This window comes from Polypterus senegalus, chromosome 3, assembly GCF_016835505.1.
Source record: "Polypterus senegalus isolate Bchr_013 chromosome 3, ASM1683550v1, whole genome shotgun sequence".
Taxonomy (NCBI): domain Eukaryota; kingdom Metazoa; phylum Chordata; class Cladistia; order Polypteriformes; family Polypteridae; genus Polypterus; species Polypterus senegalus.
This window is the reverse complement of record NC_053156.1, coordinates 98,057,734-98,074,627: the sequence shown is the minus strand read 5'-3', so window position 1 is coordinate 98,074,627 and position 16,894 is coordinate 98,057,734.

Genomic DNA, 16,894 nt, shown 5'->3' with positions numbered 1-16,894 from the left:
ACTGTTTCAAACACTTAAACCGGCATTAAAAGCAAGATAAGTGCCAGTTTTCCTATAATATTTCATTGATTTGCCCTTCTCTACCTGTTATAATGTTATGTATACATACAGTATGTGTGTGCTTTTGAGCTAACAATGGTCTGCTGGGTAAAAGAATCTATTTTTCAGGGAGTACGCGGCTCCTAAAAATACAATAGTAAATTATTTTCATAATGACTAATTACCCTTTATCCTTAAGAATTTCATGCTTAATTTCTGTCAAAATTCATTAACATTTTTATTGTATCTTTTGTTACTTTATGCTTTAATTTAATTAACTGTTCAATTTCATTTGCTATTTTTTTCAATAAAATAAATCTGTTTTTACTAAATTGAGAGGTTGTATGCCATTAGGATTCTGTGGTTTACAAGCTCTGTTTAGGTATTTAGGACCATGGGACATTGACACAAGAGTGCCAGGGAAGCCTGTTCTTATTTAGTTTGACTGATCATTTCCTAATCGATACAACACTTTAAAAATAACCATCATATAAAAATACCACTTGATGTCAGATGAGTGCCTACCTACTTGTCTTTTGTATTTTGCATTGCAGTTACAAAAAAGAAATATAGGCCTATTTGTCAATCCATTCATTCATTCATTTCAAAACCCATTTAATGCAGTGTTGGATCATAGAAGGCCGAAACCCACGTACAGCATCAGTACCCAGTGCAAGTGTAACAGGTGTTTTGGTCATTTAGATCTTCACCAAATCCTGATCACATGTGTTAGGTTGTATATTTACCCGTTGTGTTTCCCGTGTTGTGTTACATCATCAGTGTGAGCCTCTCTCAGTGTTCATTGAGTAGAACTGTGAGAGGAGGTGAGCACGCTGTACTCTCTGTAAAACAGAATTAATTAAAATGAACTGCTTCTGTTAATTTTTATATGGCAGTAATTGTAATATGATCTTTTCAAAAATATGTATTTGTTGTTTCAAAGTGTTTGAATGAATGATTTTGTATTAACTTTAATTACATGTTAATGGGAGTGCCTTGTGGTCTTTCACATGTCTTCTTTTGTCAATGAAAACTCTATGGCCAGAGCTTGAGAATTCACATTTTTATGTTTTATTTCTTAACTTTCAAAGTATGTTTATTTTTCCTTTATTGATATACTGTCTTTCTCTTTTTTTCCCTGCTGACATTTCATTATGCTGAGTGGTGTGTGATTATGTATGCAATTAATGTTATGTGGAACTGGCATTGACTTGTAAATTAGCACCGCATGCCAGGTATCATTGTAAGTGCGAGAAGAGGAACTATATGAACACAGCTCGGAAATTCATGTTTTGTATTTTGTTTCTTAACACTTTGTCCTGTTAATAAAAGAAAACAGACAAAGGTCCTCAGTGTTGCTGCGTTACTCCGAAGCGGCACATCATGAGTCACAACGCAGAAGCTTCAAAGGTTAATTGGAGTTAAGCCAGAGTGCAGCAGTACAGTGTGTGCAGTGAACACGGCTTACACAAGGCAGGATACAACTCTGGACAGACGAGGAGTCCATCGTATTATAGATGTTGTAAATGCTAAAATTTGATCCCCTCTTATAGACATTTTTTTAGAGTTGAAGGTTCATGCATTTTTATGTGTGGCTGCCACACTTTTGTTCGTTTTTCTTTCAGTGTTATACGTATGTGTTGTGATCTCAGTAGACACGGGCAAAAGATCTTGACGCAAATCAAGCAGAGGTCACTGCTCATTGACAGCTGCCCTCCTCGAGTGTACACTTAAGCTTTGAGACTGCATGACATCAGTGGCCTATTGAATGGAATCACCTGCCTAATTTATCATTTTTAACCGTGATGTTCTTCAATGCCCGGGTGTACTTATCCATCAGTAATTGCAGGCAAGACACCACGACAAAGGATATGCAGGATCGAGGAGTCAATGGGACAAAGAAGGAGGCCAGTAACACAAAGAAAGTTTTTTTATTGTGCAAAATCCATTAATAACAAATAATAATAATACATTCAAGTGCACTTTGAAAGTGATGAAACTTAGTATTAAACCAAAATAAGTAAATAATATCATGCTGAGTAAAAAAGTCATTTACAAAAATGCTCAATAAATGTACAAGTTCATAAAAAAGGGTATATACTGTATACATTTTATTTAAAACATGTTCTTCTCCTGGTGCACACCTTTCCTAATTTTCTTATAATTCCCCAAAAACAGTCAACAACACTCAGTCCATACTAGGACTACTTTAGAAAAAATGCCAAGCCCACATTTAGTCAATATGAACTCCTTCCTACATCCATATGCTCAAAAGGGAGTGTAGGCTTCACCTCAAAGAGATATCTTCTACTATCTGAGGAAACCCAATCGGCCCATAATCTCTGAAGCATAAAACCAGACCCCACTTTGTCTTAATAACTTCAGCTTGTATACTTTCCCCAGCCTCCTCCCTGCCCCTGGCTGAAGCATACCTGTGCCCTACTCACGTGCACGCACAGTCTCTAAGTATAAGCACTTCCTCTCGCACGCGTGCATACTCCACCCTGACTGACTAAACCACGTGCATTCACAATCACCCTTGGAGAAACCAGGAACGCGAACTAAATCCCACAACAGCAAATGCAGAGAGGACCCCCTGCAAAAGTGGCACCAGAAATGACTGAAAACTGAACAAACCCAGGCCAAATACCCACCCGATCCACCCCACAAACGACCCCCACCACACTACCAGCACATAGACGGCACCACCAGCCACAGTAAGTATACAACCACTTGCCCCAAACTTAAAGCTCACTTGTTGAAATTCGTGCTCCATCACAATGGCGCAGACCAGGTTAATATAATTAGTGAATACAAGGTAAGACTATAATGCTTACCTCTACCCCTTTATTCATTCATGAATTCATTTATGAGTTTATTTCTGTGTTTAAGCTATTTTTTGCCTTAATTCTTTTAATATTATTTTATTTACGTATCCCTTCAGTATTTTGTTTTCCTATTTTGACTTAAGAAAGACATCATTTTGCAACTTGTCGCTGTCAGAAGTTGTGTTGTACGGCATACGTGACTGAACATTAATCCCTCAAGGCAGTAAAGTTCACTCCTCTTCATACAAGATTCTGAATTCCTAAAAATCTAAAATTGAGATGTTGGAGTGCTTTTTTTTTTTGATTTATTGGACATGAAATGTTTCCAGTGCTTACTGACAACATCATGATTTGCGTATTCATGCTTTGCTGTTTCATTTCTCAGTTGTGACTTCATCCTGTTTTTTGACTAAGATTTATCGTGTTAATCTTCCACTTCACTATTTCAGTTTTATTTTCTGTCTTATCCAAACATTGGCAGAACAGCCATGTCATTAAAAATGCAAGAGCACTGTAAAGCAATTCCAGTTGTATAACTACTGAGCTGTGGACATGGTGCTTAATAAAAACAGAGAACTGATCCAAATGGCAATCAAAACAGAGTGCATTGCAAGATCCAACAATCTGAGAACCCTTTTACAGGCAACATCGAGATATTTTCAGTCCATTGGCAGTGTGTTACCAGAGGAGTGTCTGGAACATAAAAAAATGGAAATCAAATATAAGTAGTACAATTAATTAGTTTATACCGCACTTTTTCTACATGAAAGACTTGACACCCTGGCCAGGTTTGCTTCCCACCAAGATAGGCACCAGCTTCCTGTGACCACACACTGGTTGAGGAAGTCAAGAAATGGTGATTTTCCTGTTCATGCCCCACAATAAGCTTGTGTCTTATTCAGGCTTAGTTTCCTTCCTGGCTGCCTACAACCCTGAAGTAAATAAGCAGGTTAGAAAATGGATGTGTAGATGGATGGACGTTTCCTCTTTAGTAGTGTGACTTTTTATTAACCAAAAAATGTCTTGATTGTGCATGATAAATTATATTTAAAACACAACCAACAGCTATATTTTAACAAGCCCCCAAGGAAGAGGGGGTCAAGAATGTTGACATTGAGACTGAAGACACTGACACGAACAGAGATTTCCAAGCAGTGGTGGTCATTTGCTAAAAATAGGACAGAGAGATTTCGGAATAGCAAGGCGGCTGGCTTCAAAGGATTTCTTTTGTCGCTGAGGTTTAATTGGGGTCAGCAGCATGGACTGATTTTTTTTTTTTATTTCTTTACAGGTGAGTAAGCGGGTGTGAGCAGAACCTTTGTGGCTTTACAAACCTGATTTTATTCAGTTCTCTACAGTGTATTCATTCATTTCTTTGTTCCAGCAATTGTCACTTTTGGTGACGTTATTGGGTACTGTTCAGTAAGACTAAGGAAAATAAACACAAAACATTGTACAGGTATATAACATTTGCACTTAAAGAGAGAGCTAGAAAGGTTAATAAAAGAATGAAACATCCATAATAATAAGTAAGCTGACAAACAACATAAACCTAATTTTATAAATTTTATTATGTGTATTGCCACAGTGACCACAATATTTCTGCAAATATACCTTTCTCATCACACATTTTACAAATTACTGTATTGTTTTACAGTTACAATTTTGCTTTCCTACTATATATCAAGGTTGATTATTTGTATTCCTGTTTTGGTAATACCGTAGCATGATAAAAAGCAGTGTTCATTTTTTGCAGATGTTATTTCGTCACTTTTTAACCATTCCCATGAGCTCTTATTGCTTTTTAATGCACCTTTTTAAAGAGTCATGCATGCAGTGTGTTTAGAAAGATCAACTGGGAATGGAGTTGAAGGATGTCGTGGTAGATAAGCTTAGGTGTGCAAGTGGGCAGTCAGAAAGTACACTATGAAAAATAAATGTGAGCGGATAGAAATATGCACTAAAATCATTCCTCTGCTCCCTTAAAAGGGCTGAAAGCTTTTTTGTAGACTGTATGGCATATTATTAACAAGCAATAAATACTTCAATATGAAAGTGACATCAGCCCATAATGCCCTATTCCTGTACCTATTAAGCAGCAATTAGCTGGTGTGCGTTACATGTCAAAAGAATGTGAACCTTGTTTGTTACAACACTCCTCTTCATGTTGAGATAAAGAGTATCAGTCAGTGTTTGTCTATTTGTGTCAGAAATATATCTGTACAGTACACTGCATTTGGCTTGGAAAATGTGATGTAGACCTGGAAAGTTCAGTCAAACATCACACCATTATGCTTGGAAGCACAAAAGTGTTTGATAACCATGCCTTGTCTTTGTGTGTGACTTGACATTGAATGTTCACAGTTAGTGTAGCTAAGTGGAAACAAGCAAAGCTGTCTGGTCTTGTTGTATCTCGAGAAGCTTGAAGCAACATAAGAGATCTGTGAGGCAGAAGCATCTGAAAAAGGCTGCGGGCGCCAAGAGGTGACCTAAGGGCACACTTGTTTACCTGGTAGACTTGATAAATAGGGAGTTGACCACAATGTTATTAGGATGCACATTTAAAAGTTAGAGGTAGGGAAAATAGATATATCAAGACACCAAGTAGAAGAAATTATCCACAATATCAAGCCATATGTGACAGAGTATTTAGCTTAGCTCCTATTCCAGAATGTGGTCCTGTCACATCTGGGCCACAGCAATTCTCTGCTGACAGGAGTACCAGCACATGTCACTTCACTTTCCAGATCACTACATTGGCTTCCTGTAAAACACTCATTTTGAATACTTGAAGCTGGTCTACAGAGTAGTAAATTGATCAGCACTTGTATATGTGGAGACATTTGTGAGTCCCTATGCTCTGTCTCAACCACTCAGGTCTGCTAATGAATTGCATCAATCTCTGTGTGGTACTGAATCTCAATCCAGACTTTTCATGTGTAGCTTTTAGGCAGTGAAATGAGCTGCCCACCTCCATTCAAACTGCTGTTTCTCTCACTGTTTTTAAGAAGCCTCTTGGCTTTGGTGAATTTCTGTCTAACTGATCATATGCTACATTTAGAATTCCCGTCTCCCAAAATGTCTCCTATAATCACAATTTAAAGAATGATAGTGATTCTCTTTGAGGGCCAAAAAGCCCAAACAGTATCAAGACAAATCTGAAGATGTAAAAAGGGGCTCAACAAGAAGGACTCCTAGTCTTGCCAGGTAACCATGCTACATTATAATTAATTACTTAGACAGCACAGATGACTTTATAGATATAAGAAGAAAGGTCTGTGTGGGACTTAGAGCCCTGAATGAGCAAATTTTCATTTTGTTCCATAACATTGTGGTGCTGCCACATAAATATAATATGTTTTCTGCTGTCGATCGGGTGTTGTGGAGATGATTTTTACATCCGGAGATTGCCAGCGGTGCCCCAGAGGTGGAACTTCCAGTTTTACTGTTTTCTTTCGAGGAGTCATTTGCATAAAGCGTGCCGTTTTAAAGAGAAGAGGAGAAGAAAAGGAAAAAGGAGAATCGGAGAGTAAAAAGCAGATCAGCTACTGTGCGGGCCATGTAAGAAGTCCAGGAGCTCCTACAGTCCTGTCAGAAGGTGTAAGTGATTCTTTTGATCGAGGAATTGCTAATTCCTACGTACTTGAGTGAGCTATTTTCAAAGGACTTATAATTTTGTGTCATGGCGCAAGACTGACTGTATGTCTTTTATGACGAAGATTACAACTAGGAGCCCGCAATTGTTAGAACTCCTCGTTTTGCCTTCCGGCATTAGCGGGGCAGAATTGTGGACAACTGTCGATTTATTTACCATATCTGGATGGGGAATTAAGGAAGGAATATTGTTATTGTGAATATATATGTATATATTTGTGGCACTACAATATAAAGGTTATTTAGGGTGAAAGGGGGTGCATGTGTAACGGATTGTATTCTTTTTTCATTTTATGTAATATTTCATTATGTGATGATTGATATTGACTATTAGTTTTTGTGGGCTATAAATGTATATAGGTATTAAAGGACTGAACAGAGTAGAATAATGAGTATATGGGAAATTTATTAGGGTGTGATATTGGCCTATCTTTTTATCGTCTGCTGTCACCTAGGTCAGATAAGTGGTAGCAATCGTCTCGTGCAGTGCGCGGGATGAATTGTTACATTTTGATTTGCATCACAGTTGATTCTCAGAGTTTTGATCATATATCCACCATATATTACAGTAATAGTATTCAAAATGGAAACCTGACTTTGTGCATTAGGTTGCCCGCTTCTGTGCCTCATCAAGTGACTATAAGGGCCAGGGTTTCATCATAGTTGTAGCATGAGCTACAGTTAGCTCTTTTAGTGTGCAACATTTTTTAATTTGCCTAACAGATGTGTCTTTTAACCATGCTTTCTCATTAACAAAGTGTTTCAGAATGGTTTCCTCATTGAAGAATTGAAGCCATACTGGCAAATCCTGTCAGTCCCTCTGTCTGGCCTTAAGTGAATTCAATTACAACACTTCTAAAGTTCATCTAGTCTTGTGTAATTATCTGTGTATGATTTGGTCTAAAAGTGAAAGCAGCTATTGTGTGTCTTGGGGTATGACGTCAAGCTGAGTGCATCTGATTTGTGTGTGTGGAGGCAGGCATTTTGTATGTTGGTCTGATGTTTAATGTAACTGTAACTGGAATGGACTGAGAAGCTAATAAATATTCACTGAATCCATCCTCATCTCTTCAGTCTAGGTACACAATGGAAAAGATAAATCAAGAGACAAGTACAGTAAAACCTCAATTATCTGTCACTCAATTAACTGTCAGGCTCTGTTAACTGTCAAGGCCAAAGAAAAAATATAAATGAGCACGCCATCGCCTACCCATGTGCACATTGCAACAACTCTCCGTTGTGCTAGCATGTTGTGTTCTTCCCCAGCACCACTTGTCATGTTGTATTTTGATATCACAGTGCCAGTTACGTACCTTCAGTTTTAATAGCATTTCTTAGCTTTCCTCTTTTGTTATAATTAATCTACTATTCATTGTTATGGCTAATAAATGTAAATGTGTAGTGTTGGAATTGTCACAAAAACTTGAAATTATTAAATGTTTACGAAACAGCAAAATTGCATCAAGTATCGCTTTAATTTACAAAGTAGGAAGAACAACAGTGAACGATGTAAAGCGTGATGCTGACAAAATTGAAAAAACGTGTTGAAAATGGATACCACAGACTGTAATGTTAATGTACTGTATTAATGTCAATATTCTCCTGTATTGTAATTTTCCTTTAAAATTCTGTTATATTATGTTTTGCCAATATATTGCAACATGGGGAGCATAAAATGTGTAATGAATGCTGTAAGTAATGGGACTGGGTGAAGGGCTTCTGTTCTGTGAGGGTCGGACACATCTGTTAGGAGATGAGTAACAGGAAAAGTTAGGAGAAAAAGGAAGGTGCAGCATCAGGAAGTTTTCAATAGGGAGTCAGGAGACAATAAGCAGGAGTGTTTGCAGTATAGAAAAAGGCAGAATGTGAGTGTCAGGAGATAAACTGATGGGTAAGGAAAGTTTTCTTTTATTGCTTTGGAAGTGCGCTCCGTAACCCAGATAATGAAGTATAGGACAGGCCACAGTTTGTTACGGAACAAAGTCTCCAAGTAAAACATAGAAAACTCCAGTACCTCAGAGTTGTGTTCGCTTATTGCACTGGTCGTTACAATATTATATAAATACATTTTGTTAATACTATATTACATCTTGTTAATATAACTTTGTTTTTTAAATAAATACGACTATTTGCTAAACTAATCTACTGCATATCATTTTTAAAGTAGCTGTTCGGTTATCCGTCTTTTCTCTTATCCATGACAGCCTCAGTCCCAACCCCTGACAGATAATTGATGTTTTACTGTATATCTTGTTTAATATCAATAATTCAAGAAGCCAATCACATTCCTATTCAGAGTGACTACTTAAAAAGAAGCAATAATAGACTTAAAACCTGAAAAGAACATCAACCTACTCATTAGCAACTTAAAAACTCCCTTTATGAAAATTGTAATTTACAATAAGATTTTTTTAACGCTGTGAGACAGTGTTTTGCTCATAAATTTGGCCACACAGAGCAAACTCTTTTCATTTTATAGCAGAGTGTTTGACGTTTGTGGCGAAGTATGAGTATGGCATGTTTGACATGCCGATTGACTGCTAATGCAGGTAGCTAATTTGTTCACTGTATGAGAAAAACTACAGTTATTGAAACTGGGAGTCCTGAGGGGACGGCCAAGTTATCCATCATCTGTTCTCAAGTGCAGGAGTGAGAATATATTGGCAATAGTACCTTTTGCACTCTTAACGCATTGACTGCTGGACCATTTATTACCAGGATGCTGTAGTACAGTAATCCCTCCTCTATCGCGGGGGTTGCGTTCCAGAACCCCCCGCGATAGATGAAAATCTATAAACTCTCCCAAACTGTTAACATTATTAGAGCCCCCTAGACATGAAATAATACCCATTAGTCAAAAGTTTAAACTGTGCTCCATGACAAAACAGAGATGACATTTCTTTCTCACAATTAAAAGAATGCAGACATATCTTCCTCTTCAAAGATGTAAACGTCAGGAGCAGAGAATGTCAGAGAGAGAGCGCGAGAGTAAAGCAAACAATCAAAAAATCAATACGTGCTTTTTTGCTTTTAAGTATGCCAAAGCACCGCGATAAATCGGCATTTCGTAGAGGAGCGTCCGTATCCTCTAGGCAAACAGCCTCTGTGCAAACAGCCCCTCTGCTCACAACCCCTCCGTCAGGCGGAGAGAGTGAGAGAGACAGAAAAAAGCAAACAATCAAGCACCGCGCGGGAAGCACATCGTATATCATTGAGGAGTTTTATTTAATATGTAATACATGCTCTGATTGGGTAGCTTCTAAGCCATCCGCCAATAGCGTCCCTTGTATGAAATCAACTGGGCAAACAAACTGAGGAAGCATGTACCATAAATTAAAAGACCCATTGTCCACAGAAATCTGCAAACCAGCGAAAAATCTGTGATATATATTTAGATATGCTTACATTTAAAATCCGCGATGGAGTGAAGCTGTGAAAGTCGAAGCGCGATATAGCGAGGGATCACTTTATAGATCTATGCATATATGATAAACTAGGGGGCTTACTCTCTGCTCGTTTCGCTCGCCAACACCCCCAGCCTGTGCTACGCAGCAGCCACTTTGCGTCTCTGCTGCTCGTGTTGTGAAGAGTTGGGCTGAACACACCCCAAGGAGACACGGTTGCTCCTCTGAAACCCCGTTTTAAATGGTGATACAGTTGGAAACAAATACAGGGTTTTTTTTTACCTCCTCTTTGTTTGATCAGCTAATGGCTTGCTGCTGCTGCTGTGCTGCGTGATCTGCATCTCACATGGCGCTTCGAACATTTAAAAGCCTGTACAGCAGCTGTCTTTGTCATCTACTCTTTGTCTTTTATTTCCAGCCCCGGGTGTGGTTAAATCTTTTGGCACAAAGTCTTGTCTTGCAGGACGTGAGTTCTTGATATTTTAGTTTAGAATTTAAATACTGACTCTTTTAAGTCAGTGGGAAACTGATGTGTTATACTATTTAAAATTGGAAAAAATCAAATACTCAGTTAGAGGATCTGTACAGACTTTTTTCAAAACATGGCAGGATCTAATCAGTAATATTTTAAAATAAGTTTATAAAGCACAGAGAATTTATTAATTTAGGTATTTTTACAAGCCTTAAATTTTACACCTTTTGGCTTGCTCTCTCTCTCAGGGGTGGGGATCGATCTGTTCTTAGCATAATTCTTTTTTTTGTAAAAACTTGATTGCTATGTATTGATTGTAATAAAATTAATAAAAAAAAATTAAAAAAAAAAAAAAAAGAATTTAAATATGGAATAAGAATCTGAAAATCTAACAAAATCACATTAAAGTTCAATACATTCTGAAAAGAATGATACCAACCATATATATGTAGTTTTTAAAGTAAGCATGATTTAAAGCGTGACAAAAAATGTGACGTAAAAACGTGACAAAAATCGTTGCACAATATTGTTGCACATGTAGGCTTAGGATTTTATAAATATAGAGTAGATAATTAACTCAATCAACAATTATAATAAATGTATCAGAAAGCAACAGTTGTATTATCAAAGGAAACTCTGTTAAAAGAAACTGTCAATTACTTTATTTTGACCAGCAACATGACAAAGTCTCCATTTGAATGATAGCAGAAACAAGGCACCTCGCAAAGTGCAGAGTTAAATGATCATATGCCACAAATATAACTCATGTTCTCTTACACTGCCCACCCTTGTTGCACACAACACATTTGATACTTGGCAACTGTTTGCACTCAGTGGACAGCAGAATGTCCTGACAGTTATGACATGTCAGAGTCCTTATGATGAAGAAACACCTCCAGGCTCCAATACCAATGAAAGTACAATATGCGGACTCCAGTGGAGATTTAATATCCAGGACATGCTACACACAAAGACGCAGCATCTAACTAAAAACTGCACAAGAAAGACTTCACTCAGGTCAACATACCTTTAAGCTGGGGCCATCAAAATGGAATGATCAATAGCATTTAAGAAATCACTGCTGTCCAGCAATAAATCTGCTGATTGCATGTCATCGTGGGCAGCAATTAAAATGCCATTGACTGTCGTAGATACACATGCTGACTAAGTGCTGTGTGCGACTGAAAGCCAAATGGAAATATGTTCATGTAAGACAGATGGCAGAAAGATGACAGAGTAAATATTTAAAAGACCTTTTCCAGCAACCAGCCAGTACAGTAAAGTAAGATTTCAAAACTTTAAAAATGAGTTAAAACTGTTCAGTGCTCTGCATTATACAAATTACATATTGATGGCTGTCAGGCTCTAGTTATCATTGAGATGAGCATAACAAGAATCTCTGAGTAATTAGAGTACATGATAGGAGATGGATATTAATTATAAGACATCTCCTACCACTACTACTAATACTACTACTAATTTTGACCCATATGCAGATGTAAAAATAAATGTTTAGTAAAATACCTTTTCTTTTTGTTAATGCCTATGATTGAAAAAGAGTCCATTTCCTTAAATGAAATGTAACAACTTTTATTCAGAGTAATTTGGGCTTGTAATGCTTTGGAAGTCTGGTCCCTATTTATCTGTAAAAATAGGAAACCGCAAATAAACTCCAAGCGGCCTCTCTTAACACTATCTTTCTCCTTGGCCTTTGCATTTGGAGTCTCTGCTTCTTCTTTTGGAACAGAATTTGAACCCCCCTTTGGTTGGCATAGTGATAGCACAGCTGTCTCATGGTAAGGAGACAAGGGTTCAGGTTCTTGATGCATGGAGTTTTCATGTTCTCTCAGTGTCTTCCTCTGGGTGCTCTGCTTACCTCCCACCATCCAAAGTTTGCAGGTTTGGTGAAATGGCATCACATAATTGACCCTAGTATGTATTTGTTGTTTGTGTTTATGTTTGTGTGTGTGTGTGTGTGTGTGTGTGTGTATGTGTTCGTCCCATGATGGACTAGCCATGATGGACTAGCATCTTGTCCTGGGTTTGTTCCTGTCTTGAATCCTATACTAACTGGGATAGGCTCCAGCGCCCCAAGCATGGCCCTGTTTTGGATTATGCAGATTAGAAAATGACTTGACATAAAATGAGCTCTCCTTCACCTCAGTCATAAGACTTTTTTAAGGGTAAAAGGTTTAGATTTATGGCCAGGTGTCTTACATTAGAAGCAGACAGAAATGTTGGCCTTCTAGCATTAGACACTTTGCTGTGTTCCCTTTTTTCCCTCCTTAATGGCAGAAGAATTGTTTCACTCATTACTCGCCCCCAACCAAATGTGTCTTGTATATCAAGGCATAACCTATCATGAAACTGTATAATCTGGGCAGGGCCATCATATGAAAACTTGTCTTATGCTCCCCCTAGCTACCTGCTGTGCTGCCAAGATGGAAAAGTACAAACCAGAACAACCTTCCGATGGATACCAAAGCCATATAAGTAACTTAAAATGGATGACTGTTAAGCAAATCAAATCACAAAATGTAAAATTGAGTCACAAACATGGCAAAGGAGTGCCTGAGGCCTTCACTACACCAGCAGAGCCAGTCAGGATCTTCACTGACCTACCCAGAAGAGGTTCTCTTTAAATAAGCTACTGTAGGTAACTTGCTGTCATTTTTCAGCCTACATTTTCCTCATGGCCAGTGTTCACAGTTGTGTTTCATGTCTGTATTGTTTAATTTTGTACTATTTATTTGTATTAATGCTTCATTTGCTTATAAGGTACCTTTTTCTATGTGTGTGTGTATATACGTGTTGGGAAAGGGGCGTGGCCTAGGCAATATCCCTTGTGTATTGTACGTAGATCCCCAAGGGGCATGGTCACCTGCCATTCACCACCAGGAATGGCCCTCCGCCCTATTCATGGGAGGACCTCCCATAGTTCCTGTCGGTTCATTGAACGCGCTTGAAGTGGAGTGTCATTGTGCTTTTGGCTTTTGTTATTGTATTGTGATTCCCTGGGTTTTTGAATTGATCTTTGGATATCGCATTGGTCCTGTGTTTTTTGATATTTTTGAAGCCCTGCTCTGTTTTCGACCAGGAATTTGGATTCTGTATTGGGACTTTGTTTACTGTATTTCGCCTCGCCTTTTCAGGCATGTCATTTGTGCTCTTTGGAGCTGTGGGGCTTGCATAGCCTTTATGCTAAAATAAACCTTTACATTTTATAAGGATTATCTGGGTTTCTAGTCGGGGTTTTTCACGGTGTTGCCGACACTAGTGGGCAACTTTTGAAAGTATTCTGGTTCCTGTGCTTTCGGGACACCATGATCGCAAAACTTGCTGGTTTTATACTAGTGGGGCAAGCAAGCATATTTCTTGATTTGGACTAAAAGATGAGACATAGTTAGAATGCAAAAGATCAAGAAATCAAGTGTCAGAATAGATGAGGCAAAATCAAAAGTCAAAAAACATCAAGCAAAGTGTCAGCGTCAAAGACAACTATTGAGTAATTAGTATGGAGAATAATTACGTTCAACAAAAACGGTTTTGTATCCACAAACTTGGATAAGGAAGTGACATGACATTTTAACTCTTTTTGTCACAATCAGGAGGTCTTGATCTTTTAGGAAATACCACTAATAGAAACAAATAGTGACAGTCATAAACAACCAAAATGGAAACGATGATGGTGTATTATAATCCATAAAATAAAATATATTATTATTCAATAAACTAAAAAAAATTAAAAAGACATATTTTAATACACAAACAATCAGAAAATAATTTAGACAGACAAATTTTTGACAGCTGGCTTCAGCTAAAGAAGGCTCCCCAAAATAGGGGTCTGGCTTTAAAGAAATTACAAAGAAATTCCCACAAAATATCGAAAGAGGAGATAAACTATGAAATTCTAGTCTGAAGAGACAAGTCTGACAAAGAATGTTTATACATTGAGAGATTGATTTAACAGGCAATCCATGGCAAACAAATCTACAAGCAGAATACAATAAACAGTATCACAAAAAATCTAAGAAAGCAGAAAAATCAAAAAATAGCAGTGCTTGCTTTTAACTCCAAATACAAACTCAGTGTTCTACTGCAGAGTCAAATACAATTCAATACACAGAAAAAAAACATAAGTAATCCTCAATACAATTAGATAGATAGATAGATAGATAGATAGAGTCACATAACACAAACAACAAACAATCTGTAAAACTAACAGAGATTACATAAAAACATAAAAAGTAATCATTCAAAATCCAAAGAAACAACTATTAAAATGGAATTACACACAAGCCAGAGAAAGAATTCTGGCTGTAACATTACATTAAAAGTTTAGGTAATAAACTACTTCCACAGAGAACATTTGTTTTAGTCACAACTTTGGAAGAAAATTAAAGTGCAGCACTGGTTTAACATCCAGTGTGCTTCTTACATCATATATTGTGATTTCTGGTGATACGGATGATGGTAAAGGGACTGTTGCTACTGGTGCAGTTGCCCATAATCAAAATGGAGACTCAACAGTGTGATTGTAAAAAATTAAAATTAAGTTCTAAATTGTAACAAATTTAAAAATCTATTGCCAAAATGGCAAAATCCCAAAATTACCACACCAATTGATTACCGTCCATTCCAGAGCACAGGAACATGAACAGTGATCAAGGCAAAAATGTAGTGTCATAACTGGAAGACGGCAAATTTAATGGTAGGGGTTTCTCTGTAAATAATACTGTATCTTTCTTTATAAAAAGGCATTTTCCAGCTAAAAAACATGACAAGCTGTTCTCTATTGATAACTACTACCTGTTCCCTTTCAGACGCATTTTGACAAATGAGAATAAAATTAAGTACTGTATAAGCCAAATTAGCACAAAACTTAAGGCTTTGTTAAAATTTTGAAACATGGCTTCAGCAGCAAGATTTAATGTCTCAGAATTGGGCTCCCTTTTCATATTAGTTCAGTTAAAGTCCACCACTCTGAAGATTCAGTCTGGAATGAACCTTTGTTAATAACCTGCCGTACTGTACTTCACATGGTAACGACAGTAACAAATTTTTAATTAGATCCAGGAGGTGGATCGAAGTCAGAAAACTAGCAGAGGTCTTTACTTCAAAGTCAAAAAGTAATCTTGTCAACAAAGCCAAAAACGTGTGTGATTAAAGATCGAATGGTTGAAACCAGTGAGCTTATAAACGGTAACACACTAATTATAAGAGTTTATCTTTGAAAATATTCACAAACTTGAATAGGCAGAGACTGCGCAACACTGACCTTTGTTACATTGTGGTAATGATGTCATGCATCTCACACACACTCCCAGTCCTCCAGTCTAGAAACATCATGGCAACCAGATCAAAGAAAAAATACATAATGGTGATGCCCATACCACAAACAAAATGATGCTGCTGCAGAACATACGTAGTTTGTAACACTGTTAAGTTTCTTGGCATTAGCCCTTAAATATGGTTAAGTCTGGGTGTATTACAGGGTAAACTGTAGTGTTCACATGTAAAGTGTTAAGCACAAAAGCAGTCAGGACAGTATGCTGCTGCCATCTAGTGGTTAAAATAACATCATGTGGTTAAAAAATAAAGAAACATTTCTATGTGTTTTGCAACTCTGTGGTGATCTATTAAGATCCAAGAGTGGGGCACAGCCTTTAAAGAAAACACCCAATGCCATATAAAAGAAGAAATGTAAAGCCAGTTTTAGAACAAACTCAAACTGAACCTTTAGTTTAATCAAGCAGTAGAAATGACAGCATGAATTAGTAGTCAGATCTTGACATGAATAGTGAAACTGGCTAAAAAATGTTAAAAAATAAAGAAACATTTCTATGTGTTTTACAACTCTGTGGTGATCCATTAAGATCCAAGAGTGGGGCACAGCCTTTAAAGAAAACACCCAATGGCATATAAAAGAAGAAATGTAAAGCCAGTTTTAGAACAAACTCAAACTGAACCTTTAGTTTAATCAAGCAGTAGAAATGACAGTGTGAATTAGTAGTCAGATGTTGACATGAATAGTGAAACTGATGCACATCTGAGAAACACCTGATGAATTCAGTCCCATGAAGCTTCAGCGTGTCGAAAAGGCAAAACAATTGCAATCATTTAGAAGGACAAGAAAGACATTAGCTCCTAAGCATTGTTCACAATGCAGAAACTGTCAATGTCCATGTCAGGGGAAATGTGGAAGTCACTGTGGTAGCCTACAATCACATAATTGGCTTGTCCATCATGCAGTTCAAACACTGACATTCTACACCGTCATGAACTAGCAACAGAAAAATTATCACGAGAAAAGTGTGCAAAGAAACATGCTTCTACTGTCCCGATTTCAATGTTAGACTACTAGGTGAGACACAAAAATAACCGGACTGGGCTTGGGGCTTTCCTGGAAAAATGTCTGGAGGTCAGCTAGACGTGAATCATCGAACTATATCCCCTACTACATGCCCTCACAAACCGCCAACCGGCTAGGTATATCC